Genomic DNA, 26,304 nt, shown 5'->3' with positions numbered 1-26,304 from the left:
AGAAGTTTCTACGACAACAAGTTCTTTAAAAACCTTATATGCCCCCATGGCATAACTTAAAACCCTTGCCTTGAGGGCTGTAGAGGAGTGTCCTCCTTTAGAAAAACCTATTGTCTATTTGGAAATCAACTACGCTGAACAAAATGGCTATCTCAAAATTTTGATTGTATGTGTTTGGGGAAATGATGGGCGTGGGAGGGGGGGGGGCTAGTTGCCCTCCAATCACTCTCGACTATTAGAAAGGGCACTATCCCTTTGAATTTCCAATCAAATGAGCCTTTTTTAAAGTTTCTACGACAACGCCTTCTGTAAAAACCTTATATGCCCCCAGGGTATAGCTTAAAACTCTTGCCCTGAGGGTTGTGGGGGAGTGTCCTCCTCAAAAATATATTTTCTATCTGGAAATCAACTAAGCTGAACAAAATGGCTATCTAAAAATTTTGATTTGATGTGTTTGGGGGAATGATGGGTATGGGGGGGGGGCTTGTTGCCCTCCAATCACTTTCGATTTTTAAAAAGGGCACCAGCCCTTTGAATTTCTAATCGAATGAACCATTTTTGAAGTTTCTACGACAACACATTCTATAAAAAACCTTACATGCCCCCAGGGCATAACTTAAAACCCTAGCCCTGAGGGTTGTGGGGGATTGTGTTCCTCAAAAATATTTTCTATCTGGAAATCAACTACGCTGAATGAAATGGCTATCTCAAAATTTTGATTGGATGTGTTTGAAGGAATGATGGGCGTGGGGGGGGGGGGCTAGTTGCCCCCCAATCACTTTCGACAATTAAAAAAGGCACTAGCCCTTTGAATTTCCAATCAAATGAGCCTTTTTTGAAGTTTCTACGACAACGACTTCTATAAATACCTTATATGCCCCCAGGGCATAACTTAAAACCCTTGCCCCGAGGGTTGTGGGTTGAGCGTCCTCCTCAAAAACATATTTTCTGTCTTGAATTCAATTACACTGAACAAAATTGCTATCTCAAAATTTTGATTGGATGCGTTTGGGGAAATGATGGGCGTGGGGGGGGGGGCTAGTTGCCCTCCAATCACTTTCAACTATTAAAAGGGCACTAACCCTTTGAATTTCTAATCGATTGAGCTTTTTTTGAAGTTTCTACGACAACGCTTTCTATAAAAACCTTATATGCCCCCAAGGCATAACTTACAACCCTTGCCCTGAGGGTTGTGGGGGAGTGTCCTTCTCAAATATATATTTTCTATCTGGAAATTAACTATGCTGAACAAAATGGCTATCTCAAAATTTTGAATGGATGTGTTGGGGGGAATGATGGGCGTGGAGGGGGGCTTGTTGCCCTCCAATCACTTTCGACTTTTAAAATGGGCACCAGCCCATTGAATTTCTAATCGAATGAACCTTTTTCGAAGTTTCTACGATAATGCATTCTATAAAAAACCTTATATGCCCCCAGGGCATAACTTACAACCCTTGCCCAGAGGGTTGTGGGGGAGTGTCCTCCTCAAAAAAATATTTTCTATCTGCAAATCAACTACGCTGAACAAAATGGATATATCCAAATTTTGATTGGATGTGTTTGGGGGAATGATGGGCGTGGGGAGGGGGGGGGGCTAGTTGCCCTTCAATCACTTTTGACTACTAAAAAGGGCACTATCCCTTTGAATTTTCAATCGAATAAGCCTTTTTTGAAGTTTCTACGACAACGCATTCTATAAAAACCTTATATGCCCCAGGGCATAACTTAAAACCCTTGCCCTGAGGGTTGAGTGTCCTCCTCAAAAACATATTTTTTATCTGGAAATCAACTACGCTGAACAAAATGGCTATCTCAAAATTTTGATTGGATGTGTTTGGGGAAAGGATGGGTGTAGGGGGGGGGGGCGAGTTGCCCTCCAATCACTTTCGACTATTAAAAAGGGCAGTAGCCCTTTGAATTTCCAATCGAATGAGCCTGTTTCTAAGTTTCTACCACAACGACTTCTGTAAAAACCTTATATGCCCCCAGGGCATAGCTTAAAACTCTTGTCCTTAGGGTTGTGGGGGAGTGGCCTCCTCAAAAATATATTTTCTATCTGGAAATCAACTACGCTGAACAAAATGGCTATCTCAAAATTTTGATTGGATATGTTTGGGGGAATGATGGGCGTTAGTTGCCCTCCAATCATTTTCAATTATTAAAAAGGGCAATAGAACTCTCGATTTCCAATCGAATGAGCCCCCTTTGAAGTTTCTACGACGACCCCTTCTGTAGGTGTAGGGGGTCCTACACCTTCTGATACCCCCCCCCCCCCGTATACACGAGTCCTGTGCTCAGCTTTTCTAGACATCTTGGAGTCCTGATCCATTCCTAGATAGGATAAGTTATCTTTCAAACAAAAATCATTCAATAGTTCCCTACAAATACTCCGTGGCCTGTAAAAGAAGAGGATCATGAAACAAACTTTTAAACATTAAACTATTGATTTAAACTTGTGCTTTTTCAAGAATTTACTCATAAGAAAGAACAGAGGGAGAGGTGAAGAGTTCATTTAATTATAACAAACCTACAACTTGAATCAGGCGATGCAGAACTCAGATTGAAAATCCTTCCATTAGTATTATTTCAATAAGATGTGGCATGCCACTTATTTGTTACTGGAGGGGTTTAACGTTTACTTAACGTCTTCTATTTGGGAAAAATTATTTAGAAAACTTTTATTGAATCTAATGGAAATTTGCCTGTTGATTTTGGATTACTTCAAGTTTTAATTCTAGGTCTAATTTTGGTTTGCAGTTTACATTTCAAACTAGTTGGTTGTGCCCAGTATACATTCAAATAGTGACCACGTAACAATTATCACTATTTTGTATATATTCACAATTTTAAATGCTCAAAATATTTTTAAAGTGTTTTGCTATTTTAAAGATTTTTAAATTTTTATAAAAACATATTTTCTATCTGAAAATCAACTACGCTGAACAAAATGGCTATTTCAAAATTTTGAATGGATGTGTTTGGGGGAATGATGGGCGGGGGGGGGGGGGGAGGCTAGTTGCCCTCCAATCACTTTCGACTATTAAAAACGGCACTAGCCCTTTGAATCTCTAATCGAATGAGCCTTTTTGAAGTTTCTACGACAACGAGTTCTATAAAAACCTTATATGCCCCCAGGGCATAACTTAAAACCCTTGCCCTGAGGGTTGTGGGGGATTGTCCTCCTCAAAAACATTTTTTATACCTGGATATCAACTACACTGCACAAAATGGCTAACTCAAAATTTTGAGTGGATGCGTTTGGGGGAATGATGGGCGTGGGGGGGGGGCTAGTTGACCTCCAATCACTTTTGACTATTAGGAAGGGCACTATCCCTTCGAATTTCTAATCAAATAAGCCTTTTTTGAAGTTTCTACGACAATGCCTTCTATAAAAACCTTATATGCCCCCAGGGTATAACTTAAAACCCTTGCCCTGAGGGTTGTGGGGGAGTATCCTCCTCAAAAACATATTTTCAATTTGGAAATCAACTAAGCTGAACAAAATGGCTATATAAAAATTTTGAGTTGTTGTGTTGGGGGGAATGATGGGCGTGGGGGGCGGCTAGTTGCCCATCAATCAATTTCGACTATTAAAGAGGGCACTAGCCCTTTGAATTTCTAATCGAATGAACCTTTTTTGAAGTTTCTACGACAACGCCTTCTATTAAAACCTTATATGCCCCCAGGGCATAACTTAAAACCCTTGCCCGGAGGGTTGTGGGGGAGTGTCCTCCTCAAAAATATATTTTCAATCTGGAAATCAACTACGCTGAACAAAATGGCTATCTAAAAATTTTGAATGGATATGTTGGGGGGAATGATGGGCGGGGCGGGGGGGCTTGGTGCCCTCCAATCACTTTCGACTTTTAAAAAGGGCACCAGCCCATTGAACTTCTAATCGAATGAACCTTTTTTGAAGTTTCTACGACAATGCATTCTATAAAAAACCTTATATGCCCCCAGGGCATAACTTAAAACCCTTGCCGTGAGGGTTGTGGGGGATTGTCCTCCTCAAAAACATATTTTCTATCTGGAAATCAACTACGCTGAACAAAATGGATATCTCAAAATTTTGATTGGATGTGTTTGGGGGAATGATGGGCGTGGGGAGGGGGGGGGGGCTAGTTGCCCTCCAATCACTTTTGACTACTAAAAAGGGCACTATCCCTTTGAATTTTCAATCGAATAAGCATTTTTTGAAGTTTCTACGACAACGCCTTCTATAAAAACCTTATATGCCCCAGGGCATAAATTAAAACCCTTGCCCTGAGGGTTGAGTGTCCTCCTCAAAAACATATTTTTTATCTGGAAATCAACTACGCTGAACAAAATGGCTATCTCAAAATTTTGATTGGATGTGTTTGGGGAAATGATGGGTGTAGGAGGGGGGCTAGTTGCCTTCCAATCACTTTCGACTATTAAAAGGGCACTAACCCTTTGAATTTCTAATCGAATGAACTTTTTTTTAAGTTTCTACGACAACGGCTTCTATAAAAACCTTATATGCCTCCAGGGCATAACTTAAAACTCTTGCCCTGAGGGTTGTGGGGGAGTGTCCTCCTCAAAAATATATTTTCAATCTGGAAATTAACTACGCTGAACAAAATGGCTATCTAAAAATTTTGAATGGATGTGTTGGGGGGAATGATGGGCGTGGAGGGGGGCTTGTTGCCCTCCAATCACTTTCGACTTTTAAAATGGGCACCAGCCCATTGAATTTCTAATCGAATGAACCTTTTTTGAAGTTTCTACGACAATGCATTCTATAAAAAACCTTATATTCCCCCAGGGCATAACTTAAAACCCTTGCCGAGAGGGTTGAGGGGGAGTGTCCTCCTCCAAAAGATATTTTATCTGAGGAAATCAACTACGCTGAACAAAATAGCTATCTCAAAATTTTGATTGTATGTGTTTGGGGGAATGATGCGCGTGGGGAGGGGGGGAGGGGCTAGTTGCCCTTCAATCACTTTTGACTACTAAAAAGGGCACTATCCCTTTGAATTTTCAATCGAATAAGCCTTTTTTGAAGTTTCTACGACAACGCCTTCTATAAAAACCTTATATGCCCCAGGGCATAAATTAAAACCCTTGCCCTGAGGGTTGAGTGTCCTCCTCAAAAACATATTTTTTATCTGGAAATCAACTACGCTGAACAAAATGGCTATCTCAAAATTTTGATTGGATGTGTTTGGGGTAATGATGGGTGTAGGGGGGGGGCTAGTGGCCCTCCAATCACTTTCGACTATGAAAAAGGGCAGTAGCCCTTTGAATTTCCAATCGAATGAGCCTGTTTCTAAGTTTCTACCACAACAACTTCTGTAAAAACCTTATATGCCCCCAGGGCATAGCTTAAAACTCTTGTCCTTAGGGTTGTGGGGGAGTGGCCTCCTCAAAAATATATTTTCTATCTGGAAATCAACTACGCTGAACAAAATGGCTATCTCAAAATTTTGATTGGATATGTTTGGGGGAATGATGGGCGTTAGTTGCCCTCCAATCATTTTCAATTATTAAAAAGGGCAATAGAACTCTCGATTTCCAATCGAATGAGCCCCCTTTGAAGTTTCTACGACGACCCCTTCTGTATGAAGTGCCTCTGGGAAAAAACAAATAAAACATTGGAGCCGTATGGCCTTTACTACCGGCAACGCTACTGCTTTGCCTATAGTAACGACCCCAACGCAACGGCCCCAAGCGAAGATATGGGGGTCCTATACCTTCTGATACCCCCCTCCCGTATACACGAGTCCTGTGCTCAGCTTTTCTAGACATCTTGGAGTCCTGATCCATTCCTAGATAGGATAAGTTATCTTTCAAACAAAAATCATTCAATAGTTCCCTACAAATACTCCGTGGCCTGTAAAAGAAGAGGATCATGAAACAAACTTTTAAACATTAAACTATTGATTTAAACTTGTGCTTTTTCAAGAATTTACTCATAAGAAAGAACAGAGGGAGAGGTGAAGAGTTCATTTAATTATAACAAACCTACAACTTGAATCAGGCGATGCAGAACTCCACAAACCCAGCCAAAAATAATATAAAGAAAAAACACACACACATATATTAAACCACCCATAATTGGTCGAAGGTCAGTTAGAATGAGGTAAGGTCTATCTAGAAAGGGCTTTAAGAATTTTACTAGCTCTAGTCAAGTGTGCATCCATTAACAAATAATTATCCTTGATTGCTATGGAGAGGGGGGGAGAAACAGATTATTGCCCACTTATTAAATGTATTTCAAATAAAATTAGGAACTTTAAACTAGCTTGAGAAAAGAGAATAAAAAAGCGGATCCCCATATTTGGCCTCCGATCCTACAGATTGAAAATCCTTCCATTAGTATTATTTCAATAAGATGTGGCATGCCACTTATTTGTTACTGGAGGGATTTAACGTTTACTTAACGTCTTCTATTTGGGAAAAATTACGTATTTAGAAAACTTTTATTGAATCTAATGGAAATTTGCCTGTTGATTTTGGATTACTTCAAGTTTTAATTCTAGGTCTAATTTTGGTTTGCAGTTTACATTTCAACTAGTTGGTTGTGCCCAGTATACATTCAAATAGTGACCACATAACAATTATCACTATTTTGCAAATATTCACAATTTTAAATGCTCAAAATATTTTAAAAGTGTTTTGCTATTTTAAAGATTTTGATTTAAATGTTAAACTATTTTTATAAAGCATGTAAGTATTAAATAAAAATAAAAAAAAAAATCTAGAAGAATCTTTGCTGAAAAAAGTAAGTTTGCCAAACCTATGAAAAATAAATGAATTGTACCGAAAATGGTGGGAAAATCGTAACAATAAAGACAATTGGGAATACATACTAGAAGAACGTTTTACCCCATCTTTCTTATGAGGCTGGTAACGTCTGTTGCTGATTTTAGGACAGAAGCTTGCAGATAGTAAAATTGTTGCATCGATCAATTTGTTTATTTCAGAAAATAAAATTATAAACAAATTAATTATATTGCCACCTTCCACAAAGCTTCATAGCTCCACTTCCTGCCTTTTTTGACTCACAATCATTTAGAGACTGCTTAAAGAATGGTTTAAAACTATTGAATATTTTATATAAAAATCATGAAGATCGAAGCATGGATGTCCAGATCAAAAGATATTTAGTATATATTTCAGAAATAGTGCTTGGTATTCATCATTAGTATTGTTTAAAGGCTTTTGAGCTTGCTGATTGTAAAACTGATTACAGTGTCAATTCTAGCATAGAAAAAAAATTCAGAAGCTTCAAGTGCCTGTTCAAATAATGGAGAAATCATATGTTAAAATCAGAGTCAAGCAACATAAAAGATTTTTTGCATTAAAAGAGCGTCCAAACTGGAATCCTAAGACCCACTGGTGTTTGTGGGCTTGCTGATTATCAATCTGACGCTAAAGGTGCAACATTTGTCGACGCCTATCAGAACACATTAAACACATATTATCCAAAACAGTCTGATCTTAGCCAAAGTAGGTATGCATGTATATCTGAGCTTGTTGGTCACACACATATAAAAAAAGGTAAAGGAATCGGCATTGGATTTTACAATCCCTACCGGCAGTGCTGATCTCAGTTTGATAGCCCTTCAGCCAGGAAGTGCAGTGGGGGCCAGTCATCCTCTGCTTTGGCAAACCCTTCCTATTTACCTTCCCCAGGTTTCTCCAGGTACCTATTTGAAGCTGACTGAGCTTAGAAAGTCATGCCACTGACCCCCGTTCAAACCAAATAACCAGACCAGTACTCGATCCCCTGTCCTCTCGGACAAAAGGTCTCAGGTTTAGTGTGCTATCCACTCGGCCCGGCCAATATCATACGGTAAATAAGCCAGCTATTCTGTAAATGGCAGTTGATTTCCACCAATTGTGTGTTTAAGGACTTTTAATGTCTTTGAATACGTATATGAAGCTAATATTCCAATATAGAGGTCCTAAACTAAAATAGAGCAATTATTTAAAGATTGTTTATTTTCCCCAAAGCGAAGATCACCTTTTCTGCTCCTACTACTACTACTTCTTCTATAGCTGCTCACAATCTGATTTTTCGGAATGCGACTACTTTTATTACGACTATCCTAGCAAAAACGTTCTGTCACGACTACTACTACCAAATTTCTACTATTGATTATTATACTGCAGGTGTAACACTTTCAGTTTTTTTCTTAGCCATCGATGAATGCCATATTTGTTAATACCTCAAATCTTCAAAATGGAGTGACTCAAGTTGAAATTTTCTTAAAAAAAAGAAAAAAATATAATGCCACGCTCCTGAAGAAGAGTCTCAAAATGCGCTCTATATTCAAAACTAACTTCATGCTCTGTTTAGTGACTCCCGATTCATGTCGTTAGTTTTTAAATGCATACGTGCGCAAGCTAAGGCCTTATAGCTTAGTTTTAGGACATAAAACCTGCCAAAACCTGTGTTGTCATCTCTAAAATTTCACTATGTGAAAGCTAGGGTTCTGCTAGTTGGCTCAAACCGTATTATGATTAATTATTTTCTATGTAATTGATGACAACAATAATCTGACTACGTGTATCACCGAATGATTGCCACATACATGCTTACTAACAAGGCAAAACTAGAGACTTTTTTTGTGTAACCACTAGCATGAAGACCAATTTCCCCACCCTAAAATGTATCGTAAACTAATAAAAGGCAAATTATTTTTTAAGAGTATATAATCCCACGTTCCTGAGGGTGAACGAGGCTTACGATTCTTGCTTTCAAGTCACTTTTTGTTCCCTACGGAAGGCAGGTGAGATTCAGAGCTGATGAAATCTCTAAAAATTAATCAGCTCTGTTCCCTTGGAGCAAAATAACTTATCCTTTGTGCTTTAAGGAGATTACAGGTGGGAGAAGCAGAGTACACCTCTAAATATCATCATCATCAAGTCCCATTTGGTCTGGACACTTTTTATGTAAATTTCAATCAGGTCAGTAAAATCGAAAAAAAAAATAGAGTAAAAAGAAAATGCCTGCCTAAATTTCTTCTGAAAAATTTATGGTGGTACGCGGTCTTGGAGATATTAAAGGATCCTTTGTGCCTCAAATCATACAGCCAAAGTTTCATGTCTGATTCTTCTGCAAATGGTACGCAACATGCAAAGTTATCCGCCAAAAACCTGGTATTTAGAGTGAAAGGGCTATTCAAGGGGTTACAACCTTTTTATCTGCCTCAAATTATTTAGATTTATAATTAATGCTTGTTTTTGATTTAACCAAACCACAACATTCCTATCTTTCACTTAAAATCTTTGAATAAAACCTTGAAGACTTCATCTTCAAGAGCCGAGCTGCCAAGAGAGCTGACAGACTTTGTCTTTGATAAATCAATTCTCCTAAGTTCTCTCGCAGGGTGAATGTCACGATCGGGTCTGATCCTTCTGCGTAAAAAAAGCTGGTTTCAATTTTGAGTTCTAAGGCCTGTTACCGTTTAGCCTGATTCCTCTTCAGTACAAGTCATGCATTAAGTTTATTATTTACTTTATACAGGGCGCCCATTCTTATACCCCTCCGGAGGATCCAAAATAAGGCCTAAAGGGCAAGTTATAATATCCATCTAATACCTTTGCAACCTCTAAGTAAGAGAAAACTTTGCGGTGTCTATGACTGTTTCTAGAAGTACATCTCCCGCCCTCCTTCTGATGAGCTATCTCTAAGCGTAATATAAATCAATACATCGGCTAATTCAAAAAAGCAAACACACAGCAAGATGATGTGATACGGCTGGATTACCCATTAGAAGTTACACCCCTCATCTAGTGCTTGAAAAAGAGATTTATAAGAAGCTGTACCTCCATTTTGAAAGATCTATCAAATAACACTATACCTGGCCCCGCCTATCGATTCCTTCAAAAGAAATTTCAACAAACATACTTTTTTTTTGGGGGGGGGGGAATTGTAATTGGTTAAGTAGAGGCATATCAACCCCTAAAGCATTAGCGGACTAGCCTGTTAAAATTATCATTTAGAAAAAAACAGAGTTAGGTGGAGAGGGGGGGGGGGGGGTGCTCGAGGGAGTAGCATAGACGTATTATTAAGAATTATAAAAAAAAACTGAAAATTATATCAGCTAAAAAGTTTTCTGAAAAAAAAAGTTTTCTAGACAACGCCGAATGTAGACAGGGGTTAAAGTGGTTAAACTATTTAAAACACTTTCAATACTATACTATAGCTTTTTTAACACTTTTCAATACTATAGCTTTCCACTTTGCTTCAGTATTCTGTGTTCGTTTTATAGGGGATAGAGACAAAAGCGTACCCTAAACCCTACCTGTTAACCTCAACTTAACACGCAGAGACTTTGAATATGCAAGGTGTGCATATCAGGCCTTCTAACAATTTTTAGTATAGGCTAGGTCTATTTTAGTGGTTATTGAGAAGGAAGCACATTAAGAAGACAGTTCTTTTAAGGTAAGATGTTGTTTTGTCAAAATTTCAATAGGTATAGACCTGTCATGTAGGCAAATTTCATGACCCTCTAGAGGGAAAGAGTGGAGGTAGGTAGGCTACTTCAAAATACCTTCCCAGGACATACTTTAGCCTGTAGGCTAGATCCATCCCTAAAAGTTTCATTATCCTAATGTAACCCCTTTCTAAGATAGCCTAAAGTAGAATTTTACCATGGTTTCTATTTAAAAAAATATTGAATCCAGATTGCTGAACAACCAACAATTTCTATGGAATTTGTGAATCAAACTTGATGAAATTCTAATTTAATGGCTTCTTGCTATCTTAGGAAATAATTGAGCTAGGTGAATAAAGCGTTCAGAATCAATCTAAGGCCAAAGCTGTTCCATGTGGGAAAAAATTACCAAGCCACCCTTCTATATTTATATATTTTTCTAGGGAGTAGAAGATAATAAGTTTTTGAATTCAGTGGTTATTGAAATGGCTATGAAATAACATACCTTCAGAATCAGAAGTTTATCTCCAATCAAAATATAACATTTATTTCTGTTAAAAATTTATTTTACCTGCTTTACTCATCAGATATATACCCTGAATTGTATAGCCTATATGTAGTAAATTACCCATCATGTTGATAAAACACCATAAAATCAATTTGATGAAAATAGTGATGTATAGGATATAGATATATATAGATATAGATATAGGATATAGAATTGTATATAGGCTATGCAGTATATTGCCCATCACTTTGATAAAATACCATAAAATCAATTTGAAGAAAATAATGGTGTATAGGCTATGTCTGACCATAACAGAGGGGGTGAAGTAAATTTGTGATCAAAATAAATATTAAATTTGAATGTAGGGCAAAATCCTGATTCTAAAGTTTAAGCATATCTATTTCTTAGCTATCCAATAATCTGTGAATCAAAAAATTTACCCAGACAAATATATATGTGACCTATTTTTATCTTATTGATAAAACTGATAAAAATTACTTTACCTTAATTTTGAGTTTCTAATCTTTTTCATTGGCTTTATTTTTTCAGAGTGCAATGCATGTTGTTTCAAAATTTGAACTAGCATCACCTCAACAGTCAGTAAAATCCTTGAAGGAATTGTGAATACTGCTGTTATGAAACACCTGATTGACAACAAACTACTTACCAATAGCCAACAGGGATTCAGATCTGGATGCTCAGTTGAGAGGCCCTACCAATGTAAAATTTTACTCATGTGGGAAATTTTACATTGGTAGGACCCATCAACAGCTAGGTGAATGTTTGCATGAACACATAATTTCAATAGATAAGTCCCTGAGATTGAAAAATAACAATGAAAACTTTGATTCAGCATTGGCCCTGCATATTTTCAAAAATCTGACCCATCTGGTTCTTTTTGACAAGGCAACCTTAATATCTACTGTAAATGGCCTACCACAAACTTTTAAAGAGGTAATTGAGACAAAAAAAAGTACATAAACCAAAATTTAGCAATAAATAGAGATACTTGAGACATTTCATTAAGTCTAATTTATGACAGTTTAATTTTGAAGGACTCAATCAATATTTTTGCCCGGTATAACTTGAGAGAACCTATTTGCACATCAAATGATGAACGAATTTGTATACCAGCTAAAGCAAAACAAAGGATTATTGCTTAATCATCTTGATAGATTTCTTTTTTATTGATTCCAACCTGGTTCCTATTTAGTTTTTGCTCTGTTGTTATCAAGTAAACTTTGAAAGGTTTGATTTTTGTTGGTTTCTTTTTTCTTTAGCACTGAGGACGACTTGGCAGAGGTCCTTCTTCTTATTCTATTTCAAACAGGCAGTCTTTTCAGTTGATACTATTTAGCCCTTTTCTTTTGCTTCACTCTGTGGGCTACAGAGCTACTGGATTGTTTGCCTCTTACTTATTAGATATCCTCAGATATCTTTCAGTAGATCTTTTGACTCAAGGGGTTCAAATATAAGATGATAGATATTGATTTCTGTGCTCTGTGTGCAGGTACAGTTGGCTAGGCTCTTGGCTGATAGTGAGATTTTGTGGTGTTTGAAGCACTTTAACAGTTTAGAATGCAAGGTATGCTGTGCAGACATCAGCATATTACATTCAAATAGGCAGTGGTCAATTCTTTCATTATTCATAATACAATACTGTACCTGCAAAGAGGGGACAGGGGAACTGAACCACTTGAATTAGGAAACTGAGAGGAGAATGCAAGAAAATTTAGTCCATTTGTTCCAGAACAAATTCTATGATAAAGTTTAGAAAAATCCTTATTGGGAAAGGGGGAATGAATAGGATTGTTCTTATTAAACATAATATCTGATAGTCTCCATTGATAAATACCTCTAATGGGGATTGGTCTCCCACTTGGCTGGTCAATATGTATAGCATTTTTTGCTATTTCATCAACCTGATGATTACCACTTATACCAGAGTGGCTAGGAATATACTGAAGACAGGGCCATATCCAGGATTTTTGTTTGGGGGGAGGGGTTTGCCTGATTTTTTCCTGTGGACTTTGTCTAACATCCCTAGGCATACTTTTGTATCTTTAAGGGGCATTTGTTTTTGTTATTATTAACACAAAAACAAGACAAGTATTTAAATACAGTTAAATACTACAAGCTGATTTTTTTTTTTTTTTGGAGACAGCAAAAACAGTTAATGCAAAAAGAAGCCAAATAGTATAATTAGTGTATATATTTTTAGTTTTTTTTTTTTTTTTTTTTTTTTAGATAAAAGTAAGGGCGAATATCTATAAAACGAAATACAGGTGACGATTTTTATTCCCTGCAAAAATGTCGATGACCTTCTCAGGGCAGATGTCAACATCCCTATGGACTGCAAGGAGGGCTAAGCCACTCAATTGTTCTTCTCCTGTTGAATTTCTCAGCCAGGTTTTGAGCCTTCTGAGCATTGAGAAACTTCTTTCCAGAGTAGCAGTGCTAACAGGTAACACCAGCCAGCAGAAGGAAAACATTTGGAAAAAAGGTGGTGTTGCATGCCTGAAGTGAAGACACAGCACAAGTAGGCCTCTCTGATATCAGAACATTCTCCCACTTCATGTGCCATAGCTCAATTTCTTGCTTCAGACAGTCTGGCTTGGGAAGAATATTGCCATACAATTCAACTCCACGTTTAATGCCTTCAGATCAACAGAAACAATTTTGACAGGAGAAAGGATGCTGAGATTTGACAGCAGTTTCTGGTGAAGCACAAATTGTTGTTTCAGCTCAGAAGTGAAGTGGTCCAGGAAAGGAATAAAGAGCGAGGTTCTATAGTGGTTGAGAAGGTCTGGATCGTTTGCATGCATACTCCGGCCACCTCTTGTCCATGGACAAATCATCTCCAGTCCTAAGTTGCTGGCAAAACGCTGAGCTTCATCGAAAATAGACGTGAAAGCAGTAGCAGCCTTTCCTTGCATTTCCTTTGTTTTTGAAAGGACAGTTTCCATGTGCCTTCATGCAGCTGCCAAATCACAGTCAACTGACTGAAGAGTCTTGCACAGTGGAAGCATAAGGCAGAAAAGCTCTTTGACCACATGGAGACACACAACAAATTGCGGCTGGTTCATCATGTCCAGCAACTGCGCCACTTTTGCAGAAGTTTCTGCATTTCCGTTCTGCTACAAGAGCTTCCTTACAGCCCCAGGATGTGTAAAGAAGTCTTTTTAGTATACTTGTTTTTCTATAGCATTTTTTTATTGTGTTTGAAATGTGGAGGTGGAAGTTAAGTTTTTGGTCAAGCATATGACCTAGGTAATTAATATGATTATCTTCTGGAATAGTTGTTCCATTAGGGTTTGTCTTACATTAACATGATTTTGCTTTTGGTGAAACTGGATTATTTTTGCCTAGGTGGGTCCATATGACCATAGTACCAGATCATCGGAATATTGTAGATTCGTGTGGGGGAAGTTCATGTCCTTCATGCAGCTGCCAAATCACAGTCAACTGACTGAAGAGTCTTGCACAGTGGAAGCATAAGGCAGAAAAGCTCTTTGACCACATGGAGACACACAACAAATTGCGGCTGGTTCATCATGTCCAGCAACTGCGCCACTTTCGCAGAAGTTTCTGCATTTCCGTTCTCTACAAGAGCTTCCAGGGATTGCAGGATTGGTTGGTACAGCTCAAGAAAACACACAACTGAATCGTGACGTTCCACCCATCTTGTTTTGCAGAGTCCGGTTAAAGTATGTTTCCTCAAATCAGGTAGTATTTTGTTGATTTTCTCTTTAAATTCTGTGTCCTGAGTGGGGAAGTATGGTAAAAACTGCAGACTTGTGACAAGACCCCAAAGAAATGCTTAAACGCCAGAACAGAGTATACAGAAGAGATGACCAAGTTGAGACTGTGCACACTACAATGGACGTAAAGCGCCTTCGGATACTTTTCACATATAAATTGCTCTTCTCTTATCCAAGTCCAAAATTGAACTGAACTGAACTGACAATCTTGCACTCTCTTATAACATTTACCTGGAGCCCCCATTAATCCTAATTTACTATGCAAGGTCTGACCTAATTAAAATCCTAATTTACCTCAAGCCCCCATTAATCCTAATTTACTATGCAAGGTCTGACCTTGCATAGTACCCTGTTTGAGTGACCTCAAACAGGGTAACCCCCCGCCCCCCCCGGGATACAGCCTTGACTAAAGTTAAATTCTTGTACCACTTGAAGCAAGATTACCTATAATACTAAGACAATGATAAGTTGTCAATATCCAACTTATACTGAGGAGCTGAAGACAGCAACTCAAGGCTTGACAAAGAGTCAGAATAAACTTTGACATAGCAATCAATGGTTGATTATTCACAAGATGTTCTAATGCCATGATTATAGCACTTAACTCTGCTGACGTTATAGAGACATTATGAAATAGTCTCTCACCCATTGCAATATTGAGGTGAGGAAGGAAATCACCACTTGCTACCTTCTCATTCAGTTTGGACCTATCAACAAAAATTTGGAAATGGTTTTTATAAGTAATTGTATTAAGTTCAGCGAATTTTTCTGGACAAAAGCAATGGGGGTTAAATCTTCAGTTCAATTTGAGAAATCAGTATTTATTATGGGAATTGACCAATTCCATGGAGGGTATTGGGGGAAAGGAGGTGCAATAGACTTTGCGGGTACAGGGAACTTCTTCTGAATATTGGTATACTCTTCTTCAATGCCTCTATACATGGCTGGATTTCTTAGCCAATTATGTAGAGTGTGTAAGCTATTTGCTTCAATTTTTTGAGATATATTATCAAGAGAAAGCTATGTCTCTCCCTTATTGTTGTTAATCCACTCTCCATAAGCAGAAACTTGGTGCTTGTGGGTTTCCTAAGACCAAATACGAGACGTATTGTATCATTTTGTATTGTTTCAATTTTTCGCATCTGGGTCTTTGCACATGCACCGTAGTTGATGAGCCCATAGTCAATATGGGGTCTTATATGTGACTTATAAAACTGGAGTAAGGTTTTCTCCTTACAGCCCCAGGGTGTGGAAAGAAGTCTTTTTGGTATACTTGTTTTTTTATAGCATTTTTTTTATTGTGTTTGAAATATGGAGGTGGAAGTTAAGTTTTTGGTCAAGCATGAGACCTAGGTAATTAATATGATTATCTTCTGGAATAGTTGTTCCATTTAGAGTTTGTCTTACATTAACATGATTTCGCTTTTGGTGAAACTGGATTATTTTTGCCTTGGTGGGTGCAATGGGTAAATCTGAACATTGAGAAATTTTTTCAAATTGTAAATGTGACTTTTGCAGCTTTGACTGTGCAATCTCATAGGTGTTGGCATATGACCATAGTACCAGATCATCGGAATATTGTAGATTCGTGTGGGGGAAGTTCATGTCCCAGATATATAGGGCAAAGAGGAGGCAGTTGAGGACTGCTCACTGAGGAAGGCCTTTGGTTATTGTCTTTTGGGGTGAAGAGGCTGAACCCACACAAACAATGAAACTTCGCAATTCTATGAAAGATTTTATAAAAGACACTAGCTTGGGGGGTAGTCCAAGGTTTGCAAGTTTAGTTGAAAGGATTTGGTGGTTCAAATTGTCATATGCCCCTTCAAAATCTAGGAAAGCTGCAACTAGGACATTATTTTTTGAGAATGATTCATTTTTTGCATTTGTTAACAATATGGAAGCATCTGTTGAGGAATGGTGTTTCCTGAAACCAGTTTGAGTGTGAAGGATCATATATTTTTTTTCAACAAACCAGAGGAGTCGACAATAGATCATTTTCTCCATTATTTTTCCCATCACAGGAGTAATCATTGGTAGGAGGGACGAACATTTCCAGATATTGGGGAACATAGATGAAGCCCAAGCATGATTATAACAATTCAGAAGTTCCTGTTTGTATGAAGGGGTGAGATTCTTTATCCATGTAGGGTGTATATTGTCATAGCTGCTGTTAGTCTTGGTCCTAATATGATGTATTGCATTACTCATTTCCTGGATTGAAAATGAGCTGGTTATATACTCGGATCCTGGGCGAGGTTGGTAACTTGGGTTCATAGGAATTGGAGAGGTTTTGCTGCGATTATTTGATGTTAGCTTATCATAGGCAGCGTGCTAGCGCTGCCTGAGTAAAGAACAATGTGGGCACAACGTGTTTTTTTTGGTTCTCCATAAGCGAGCACTTTGTATCAAAGGAGTTGTTGTAGAAACTTCGAAAAGGGCTCATTCGATTGGAAATTGAAATGATTAGAGCTATTGGAGGGGCTAGTGCCCTTTTTAATAGTCGAAAGTGATTGGAAGGCAACTAGCCCCCCCCACGCCCATCTTTCCCCCAAACACACCCAATAAACATTTTGAGATAGCCATTTTCTTCAGCGTTGTTTATTTCCAGATCGAAAATGTTTTTTTGAGGAGGACACTCCCCCACAACCCTAAGGGCAAGGGTTTTAAGTTATGCCCTGGGGGCATATAAGGTTTTTATAGAAGGCGTTGTCGTAGAAACTTCAAAAGTGGCTCATTCGATTGGAAATTCGAAGGGATAGTATCCTTTTTAATAGTCAAAAGTGATTGGAGGGTAACTAGCCCCCCCACGCCCATCATTCCCCCAAACACACCCAATAAAAATTTTGAGATAGTCATTTTGTTCAGCATAGTTGATTTTCAGATAGAAAATATGCTTTTGAGGAGGACATTCGACCACAACCCTCAGGGCAAGGGTTTTAAGTTATGCCCTGGGGGCATATAAGGTTTTTATAGAAGGCGTTGCCATAGAAACTTCAAAAAATGCTCATTCGATTGAAAATTCAAAGAGCTAGGGCAACTAGCCCCCCCCCACGTCCATCATTTCCCCAAACATCCGATCAATATTTTGAGATAGCCATTTTGTTCAGCATAGTTGATTTCCACATAGAAAATATGTTTTTGAGAAGGACACTCCCCCACAGCTCTAAGGGCAAGGGTTTTAAGTAATGCCCTGGGGGCATATAAGATTTTTACTGAAGGCGTTGTCGTAGAAACTTAAAAAAGGCTCATTCGATTGGAAATTCAAAGGGCTAGTGCCCTTTTTAATGGTTGAAAGTGTTTGGAGGGTAACTAGGCCCCCCGCCCCTCATTCCCCCCGACACAACCAGTTAAAATTTTGAGATAGCCATTTTGTTCAGCATAATTGATTCCTGATAGAAATTATGTTTTTGAGAAAGACACTCCCCCACAACTCTCAGGGCAAGGGTTTTAAGTTATGCCCTGGGCGCATATAAGGTTTTTATAGGAGGCGTTGTCGTAGAAACTTCATAAAGGCTGTTTCGATTGGAAATTCAAAGGGCTAGTGCCCTTTGTAATAGTCGAAAGTGATTGGAGGGCCACTAGCCCCACCCCCCCCTCCCATCATTCCCCCAAACACATCCAATAAATATTTTGAGATAGCCATTTTGTTCAGCGTAGTTGATTTCCAAGTAGAAAATATTTTTTTGAGGAGGACACTCCCCCACAACCCTCAGGGTAAGGGTTTTAAGTTATGCCCAGGGGGCATATAATATTTTTATAGAAGGCGTTGTCGTAGAAATTTCAAAAAAGCTCATTCGATTGGAAATTCAAAGGGCTAGTCGAAAGTGATTGGAGGGCAACTAGCCCCTATTTTTGAGGAGGACACTCCCACACAACCCTCTGGGCGAGGATTTTAAGTTATGCCCTGGGGGCATATAAGGTTTTTATTGAAATCTTTGTCGTAGAATCTTGAAAAAGGGCTCATTTGATTTGAAATTCAATGGGCTAGTACCCTTTCAAATAGTCGAAAGTGGTTTGAGGGCAACTAACCCCCTTGTCATGCTCACCTTTCCCCCAAACGCATCCAATCAAAATTTTAAGCAAGGGTTGTAAGTTACACCCTGGGGGCATATAAAGTTTTTATTGAAAGCGTTGTCATAGAAACTTCAAAAGGGCTCATTCAATTGGAAATTGAAAGGGTAATACCGTTTTTTAATAGTTGAAAGTGATTGGATAACAACTAACGCCCCTCTCACGCTCACTATTTTCCCAAACACATCGAATTAAAATTTTGAGATAACCCATTTTGTTCAACGGAGTTGAAAGTTCTGGAAATTAGGTCTTTTAGGATGATAACCCCCTCAGAGCCCTCAATGCAAGGGTTGAAGTTATGCCCTGGGGCATATAAAGTTTTTTATTGAAAGCGCTGTCGCAGAAACCTCAAAAGAGCTCAGGCAATTGGAAATTGAAAAGGCTAGTGCCTTTTTTAATAGTGGAATGGTATTGGATAGCGACTAACGCCCCTCTCACGCCCACCATTTTCCAAAACACATCCAATCAGAATTTTGAGATATCCATTTTGTTCAACGTAACTGAAGTTTCTAAAAAATAGGTATTTTAGGATGATAGCCCCCTCAGAGCGCTAAGTGCAAGGGTTGTAAGTTATGCCCTGGGGCCATATAAGTTTTATATAGAAATTTGTTGCATAAATCGTAGGCAGCGCAATCGCGCGGCCTAAGTAAAGAACGGGGAAACTCGAGAACGAGACAAGAAACGGGGACTAAGTAGAGAGGAGGACACTCCCCCACAGTCCTCAGGGCAAGGGTTTTAAGTTATGCCCTGGGGGCATATAAGAACGATGTTGGCACAATGTATTATTTATTAATTCTTTCCTTTAGAGCAGGGCACTTCGTATTGAAGAAGTTGTCATAGAAACTTCGAAAAGCGCTCATGCAATTGGAAAATGGAGTGGCTTGTGCCCTTTTTGATAGTCGAAAGTGATTGGAAGTTGACTAACACCCCTTCCACGCCCACCATTTACCAAAACACTTCCAATCAAAATTATGAGATAGCCATTTTGTTCAGCATAGTTGATTTCAAGATAGAAATTATGTCTTTGAGGACAGTTCCCCTTAGGGAAAGGGTTGTAAGTTATGCCCTGGGGGCATATAAGGTTTCTTATAGAAGGCTTTGTCATAGAAACTTTAAAAAAGGCTCATTCGATTGGAAATTCAAAGGGCTAGTGCCCTTTTAAATAGTCAAAAGTGATTAGAGGGCAACTAACCCGCCTTTCACACCCACCTTTTCCCTAAACACATCTAATCAGAACTTTGAGATAGCCATTTTGTTCAACGTAGTTTTAAGTTCTGGAAATTAGGTCTTTGAGGATGACCACCCCCCCCCCCCTCCCACAGCCCTCAGGACGAGGGTTGTAAATTATGCCCTGTGGGCATATAAGGTTTTTATATAACGCACTTTAATAGAAACTTCAAAAAAGGCTCATTCGATTGTAAATAGAAGTGGCTAGTCCCCTTTTTGATAGTCGAAAGCGATTGGAAGGCAATTAACACCCTTTCCAGGCCCACCATTTCCCCAAACACATCCAATAAAGATTTTGAGATAGCCATTTTGTTCCACGCAGTTCAAAGTTCAGGAAATTATACCTTTGAGCAGCACATTCCCCCCACAGTCTTCAGTGCAAGGGCTGTAAGTTATGCCCTGGGGCTATATAAGGTTTTTATTAAAATCTTTGTCGTGAAAACTTGAAAAAGGGCTCATGCGATTGAAAACTGAAAGGGCTAGTGCTCTTTTTAATAGTCGAAAGTGATTTGAAGGCAACTAACACACCTCTTACGCCATTCTTTTTTCCAAACACATCCGATCAATATTTTAGGTAGCCATTTTCTTCAGCGTAGTTGATTCCCAGATAGAAAATATGTTTTTGAGGAGGACACTCCCCCACTACCCTCGGGTCAAGGGTTTTAAGTTATTCCCTGGGGGCATATAAGGTTTTTATAGAAAGCGTTGTCGTAGAAACTTCAAAAAAGGCTCATTCGATTAGAAATTCAAAGGGCTAGTGCCCTTTTTAATAGTCGAAAGTGATTGGAGGGCAACTAGCCCCGCCCCCCACGCCCATCATCTTCCAAACACATCCAATCAAAATTTTTAGATAGCCATTTTTAGTTATGCCCTGGGGGCATATAAGGTTTTTATAGAAGGCGTTGTCGTAGAAACTTCAAAACATGCTCTTTTGAGCATGTTTTGAGCATTAGGGGGTTTAGTTGATTTGAAGGCAACTAAACCCCCTCTTACGCCCATCTTTTCATAGGCAGCACGCTAGTGCTGCCTAAGTAAAAAATGATGTGAGCACAATGTGTTTTTGTTTTTTATCCATACCCGGGTATTTCGTATCGAAGGTTTTTATAGAAAGTGTTGTCGTAGAAACTTCAAAGCAGGCTCATTCGATTGAAAATTTGAAGGGCTAGTACCCTTTTTAATAGTTGAAAGTGATTGAAGGGCAACTAGCTTCCCCCACGCCCATCATTCTCCCAAACACATCCCATCAAATTTTGAGATAGCCATTGTGTTCGGCGCAATTACTTTCCAGATATAAAATATGTTTTTGAGGAGGACACTCCCCCACAGCCCTCAGGGTAAGGGTTGTAATTTATGCCCTGGGGCAAATGAGGTTTTTATAGAAGGCGTTGTCTTAGAAACTTCAAAAAAGACTCATTTGATTTGAAATTCAAAGAGCCAGGTCACTTTTTTATAGTCGACAGTTATTGGGGGGCACCTAGCCCCCCCCCACGCCAATCCTTCCCCCCAACACATACAATCAAAATTTTGAGACAGACATTTTATTCAGCGTATTTGATTTCCAATTATAAAATATGTTTTTGATGAGTACACTCCCCCACATCCGTCAGGGCAAGGGTTTTAAGTTATGCCCTGGGGGCATATAAGGTTTTTATAGAATGTCTTGTCGTAGAAACTTCAAAACAGGCCCATTCGATTTGGATTTCAAAGGGCTAGTGTCCTTTTTAATAGTTGAAAGTGATTGGAGGGCAACTAGCCCCCCACGCCCATCATTCCCCCAAACACATCCAATCAGAACTTTGAGATTGCCATTTTATTCAGCGTAGGCTAGTTGATTTCCAGATAGAAAATATATTTTTTACGAGGACACTCCCCCAGAGGACACTCCCCAACAACCCTCAGGGCATGGGTTTTAAGTTATGCCCTGGAGGCATATAAGGTTTTTATAAGAAGGCGTTGTCGTAGAAACTTCAAAGCCAGCTCATTCGATTGAAAATGCAAAGGGCTAGTTCCCTTCTTAACAGTCGAAAGTGATTGGATGGGAACTAGACCCTCCCGCACGCCCATCATTCACCCAAACACATCCAAACAAAATTTTGAGCTAGCCATTTTGTTCAGCATAGTTGATTTCCAGATAGAAATTATGTTTTTGAGGACTGTTCCCCTTAGCGGAAGGGTTGTAAGTTATGCCCTGGGGGCATATAAGGTTTCTTATAGAAGGCTTTGTCATAGAAACTTTAAAAAGGCTCATTCGATCGGAAATTCAAAGGGCTAGTGCCCTTTTAAATAGTCAAAAGTTATTAAAGGGCAACTAACCCGCCTCTCACGCCCACCTTTTCCCCAAACACATCTAATCAAAACTTTGAGATAGCCATTTTATTCAACGTAGTTTTAAGGTCTGGAAATAAGGTCTTTGAGGATGACAACCCCCCCACAGCCCTCAGGGCAAGGGTTGTAAATTATGCCAGAAGGGGAATATAAGGTTTTTATATAACGCGTTGTCGTAGAAACTTCTTAAAGGGCTCATTCGATTGGAAATTGAAATGGCTAGTGCCCTTTTCAATGGTCGAAAGTGATTGGAAAGCAACTAACATCCCTTTCACGCCGACCATCTCCCCAAACACATCCAATAAAGACTTTGAGAAAGCCATTTTGTTTAACGCAGTTCAAAGTTCAGGTAATTATACCTTATGAGCAGGACACTCCCCCCACAGTCTTCAGGGCAAGGGTTGTAAGGTTTGCCCTGGGGCTATATAAGGTTTTTATTAAAATCTTTGTCGTGAAAACTTGAAAAAGGGCTCATTCGATTGGAAATTCAAAGGGCTAGTGCTCTTTTAAATAGTCGAAAGTGATTTGAAGTTAACTAACCCCCCTCTCACGCCATTCTTTTCTCCAAACACATCCAATCAATATTTTAGATAGCCATTTTGTTCAGCGTAGTTGATTTCCAAAAAGAAATTACGTTTTTGAGGAGGAGAGTCCCCCAAAAGCCTAAGGGAAAGGGAATGAGGTAATGCCATGGGAGTATACAAGTTTTTTATAGAAAGCGTTGCTGTAGACGCTTAAAAACAATTCATTCGATTGGAAATTCAAAGGGCTAGTGGCTTTTTAATAGTCGAAAGTGATTGGAGGGCAACTAGCCCCCCCCCCCACGTCAATCATTTCGCCAAACACATCCAATCAAAATTTTGAGATACCCACTTTGTTCAGCGTAGTTGATTTCCAGATAGAAAATATGTTTTTGAGGAGGACACTCCCCCTGCATTAGGGGGTTTAGTTGATTTGAAGGCAACTAAACCCCCTCTTACGCCCATCTTTTCATAGGCAGCGCGCTAGCGCTGCCTAAGTAAAACTCATCCCAGCACCAAGCCGCTAGAGGCCAACACAGCTACGCACGCTCCTCCTCCACCCCAATCTATTCAAAGCCTCCCTTTTTACACCCGCCCACGAAGTTCCCATTTCCTTTAAATCTTTCTTTATGACGTCCTCCCACCCCAGACGGGGACGACCTGCTTTCCGTTTAGCCCTAGATGGTTGGCCGAAAAGAACAATCTTCGGCAATCTGTCATCCTTCATCCGCACAACATGCCCTTACCACCTCAACCTTTCTTTCATTATAGACCTAGAAAGCGGTATTGAACCACATTTTTCGTGTAGCCTATTGTTTGAAATACGGTCAGTCAGCCGGGTACCCAGAACAATCCTTAAGCAATTTCTCTGGAAGACATCTAGCAATTCTTCATCCGCTTTTCGGAGCGTCCATGCTTCAGAGCCATATTTGACCACTGTCATCACTGTAGCTTCTAATATTATAATCTTGGTTTGCAGACTTATCTTCCTATTCTTCCAGACTTTTTTTAACTGTGAAAAAACATACTGAGCCTTGGCTATTCTACTTTTAACATCTTCACTACTCCCACCATCTTTACTAATAATACTACCAAGGTAAGTGAAGCTGCCCACCTGATCAATCTTTTCATTACCCAACGTCACCTTTTCATCTTCACTTATTCCTAGCCTTAGTGACTTAGTTTTCTTAACATTAATTTTTAAACCAATACTAGCACCCTGAACTCGCAAAACCTCTAAAACTTCATTCATTTTGCTCAAATTTTCATCTAGGATGCTTAAATCATCAGCATAATCCTAGTCCAGGAGACTTTTTCCTCCCCATTTGATTCCGTGGTCTCCCATTGCCTTTCCTGTGCTCCTTAAAACAAAGGCCATCAAAATAATCTATAAAAAGTGGGTGGTACACAATCCTACTTAACTCCTTATTCAATACAAAACCAGCTGCTAATCTTATTTCCTACCCTATCTGTAGTAGGATTATTCTCGTACTTTTCACTAATCACTTTAATATATTTGTTTGGTATACCATACAAGGATAAAACCTTTACTAAAGCTCCTCTATATACAGAATCGAACGCTTGCTCATAATCTATAAAACTGAGGACCAAAGGTGTTTGAAAACTTAGGCACTTCTCAATTATTAGTCTAAGAGTGAAAATTCGGTCAACACATCCTCTACCTTTTCTAAAACCGCACTGCTCTTCTCTTAAAACTTTGTCTACGGCATCTCTCAGTCTAAAAAGTATCATATTACTAAGCAATTTGCTACCTATAGAGACCAGACTAATGCCTCGATAATTACCAGACTCACTTTTATCACCTTTCTTATAAAGTGGCTTATTTAAGGTTTTCCTAAAATCGTTAGGTATTTCTCCTTTTTCAAAAATAACATTCATAATCTTCAATAACTTATTTCTAATCTCTGGTCCACCATATTTAAGAAACTCATTTACCACACTATCTGCACCAGGAGCCTTATTATTCTTTAATCCTTTTAGAAGTGTTACTAATTCTTCCTCACAAAACAACTATTCCTTCACATCCAAGGTATCACAAATTTTTTCATGTTCCTCTATATTTTTTCCTGCAACTCTATATCGGTTTAGCAAGTTCTCAAAATATTTTACCCATCTCGCTATAGCTTTTTCTTTGTCGCTAATTGCCACCCCTTTCCTATCTTTAACTGGGACAAGTCCGGATTGACAACTACCTCTCAATTTGTTAACTTGCCAGTACAATATTTTACTATTATGCCGTCTAGCTGCTTCTTCTAAATCCTCGGCAATATTATCCATGGCTTCCACTTCACACCTTCTTAGTTCATATTTCAATGCTTTCTCCACTTTCTTTACATTTCTTTTGTTTTCATGCGATCTATCACTCAGATAATTCTTGTACAAGTCCTTTCTCCTTTCTATTAAACATAAAGCTTTTTCACTAATATCCTTAGCTGCAGTTCTAGCTTTCTTCCCTAATACACCTTCAGCAACTTCACAAATTATTTTTCTAAAATTATTCCAACCATCTTCCACATTATCAAATTTTAAACTCTCAAGTTTAGTATTCAACTGTTCCTGGAAAGTTTCTCTCAAATTCTCATCCTGGAGTCTACTAACATCATAACTTTTCGGGAGGTAATTACCGTTCCGATATTTCAGCTTTAAATTAACCCTTGACACTACTAAATGGTGATCTTTACTTTTAACATCAATAACAGCACTCCTATATGCCCTAGTATTTTGTATTGATCCTGCCAGTCTTCGGTTTACTGTAACATAATCAATAAGGTTTGCTGGCCTACCATCACGTGAATATCATGTTAACTTATGAGCCATTTTATGACCAAACACCGTATTGGTTATAACTAGATTGTTATACCTACAAAATTGCAAAAGTCTGTATCCAATACTGTTTTCTTTTCCTACACCAAATTTACCTAAGCTGGGATACCATCTATCCTTATTTCTACCAACCTGGGCGTTAAAATCTCCCAGTAATAACATCATATTTCTACCTGGGACCTTGTCTATTTGCTCCTGTAACTGTAACTAAAATTCATTTGAGTCCCTAGTAACTCCGTCAGTCGGTTCTACAGGGGCGTATACTACTATAACTGATGCCCTAAACTTATTAGTTATAAAATGAGCCATTATTATTCTATTATTAATGCCTTCCCAGCCTAAACAAGTCTTAGCAGTTTCCTTATTCATCATGCGCCCTACTCCCTGTCTATGTACCCCATCCTTCCTGCCTGAGTAAACAAATTCTATCTCACCTAATTTCATGCTTCCTACCCCTGGGATATGAGTTTCTGAAACTCCGAATAAATTCAGTTCGAATCGTCTGAATTCGTCAGTCAAAATGTCGAGACGATAGTCATTTTTTAATGTCGTAACAGTCCAAGTGCCAATTTTCATGTTCTTTAAATCATTGAAATTATTTTGGCCTCAGGAAAAGCAATGATACCGGATACCAG

At 38.8% G+C, this 26,304-nt stretch overlaps 1 protein-coding gene across 1 annotated transcript in view; it reads left to right on the top strand.

Annotated features, from left to right (window-relative positions):
- Positions 1 to 10,134: 10,134 nt before the first annotated feature.
- LOC148946785 (peroxisomal membrane protein 4-like) overlaps positions 10,135 to 26,304 on the top strand; it is an 87,904-nt gene continuing 71,734 nt past the window's right edge. Inside the window, exon 1 of the mRNA XM_089097143.1 lies at positions 10,135 to 10,420. The gene's annotated coding sequence lies outside the window, so the exon portion shown is untranslated. The remainder of the gene's footprint in view (positions 10,421 to 26,304) is intronic.

The sequence above is a fragment of the Artemia sp. Qi Xiang Cuo genome, chromosome 11 (assembly GCF_049724085.1).
Source record: "Artemia sp. Qi Xiang Cuo chromosome 11, ASM4972408v1, whole genome shotgun sequence".
NCBI lineage: Eukaryota > Metazoa > Arthropoda > Branchiopoda > Anostraca > Artemiidae > Artemia > Artemia sp. Qi Xiang Cuo.
The sequence above is the reverse complement of the archived record's forward strand: the minus strand, read 5'-3'. Positions and strand labels throughout refer to the sequence as shown.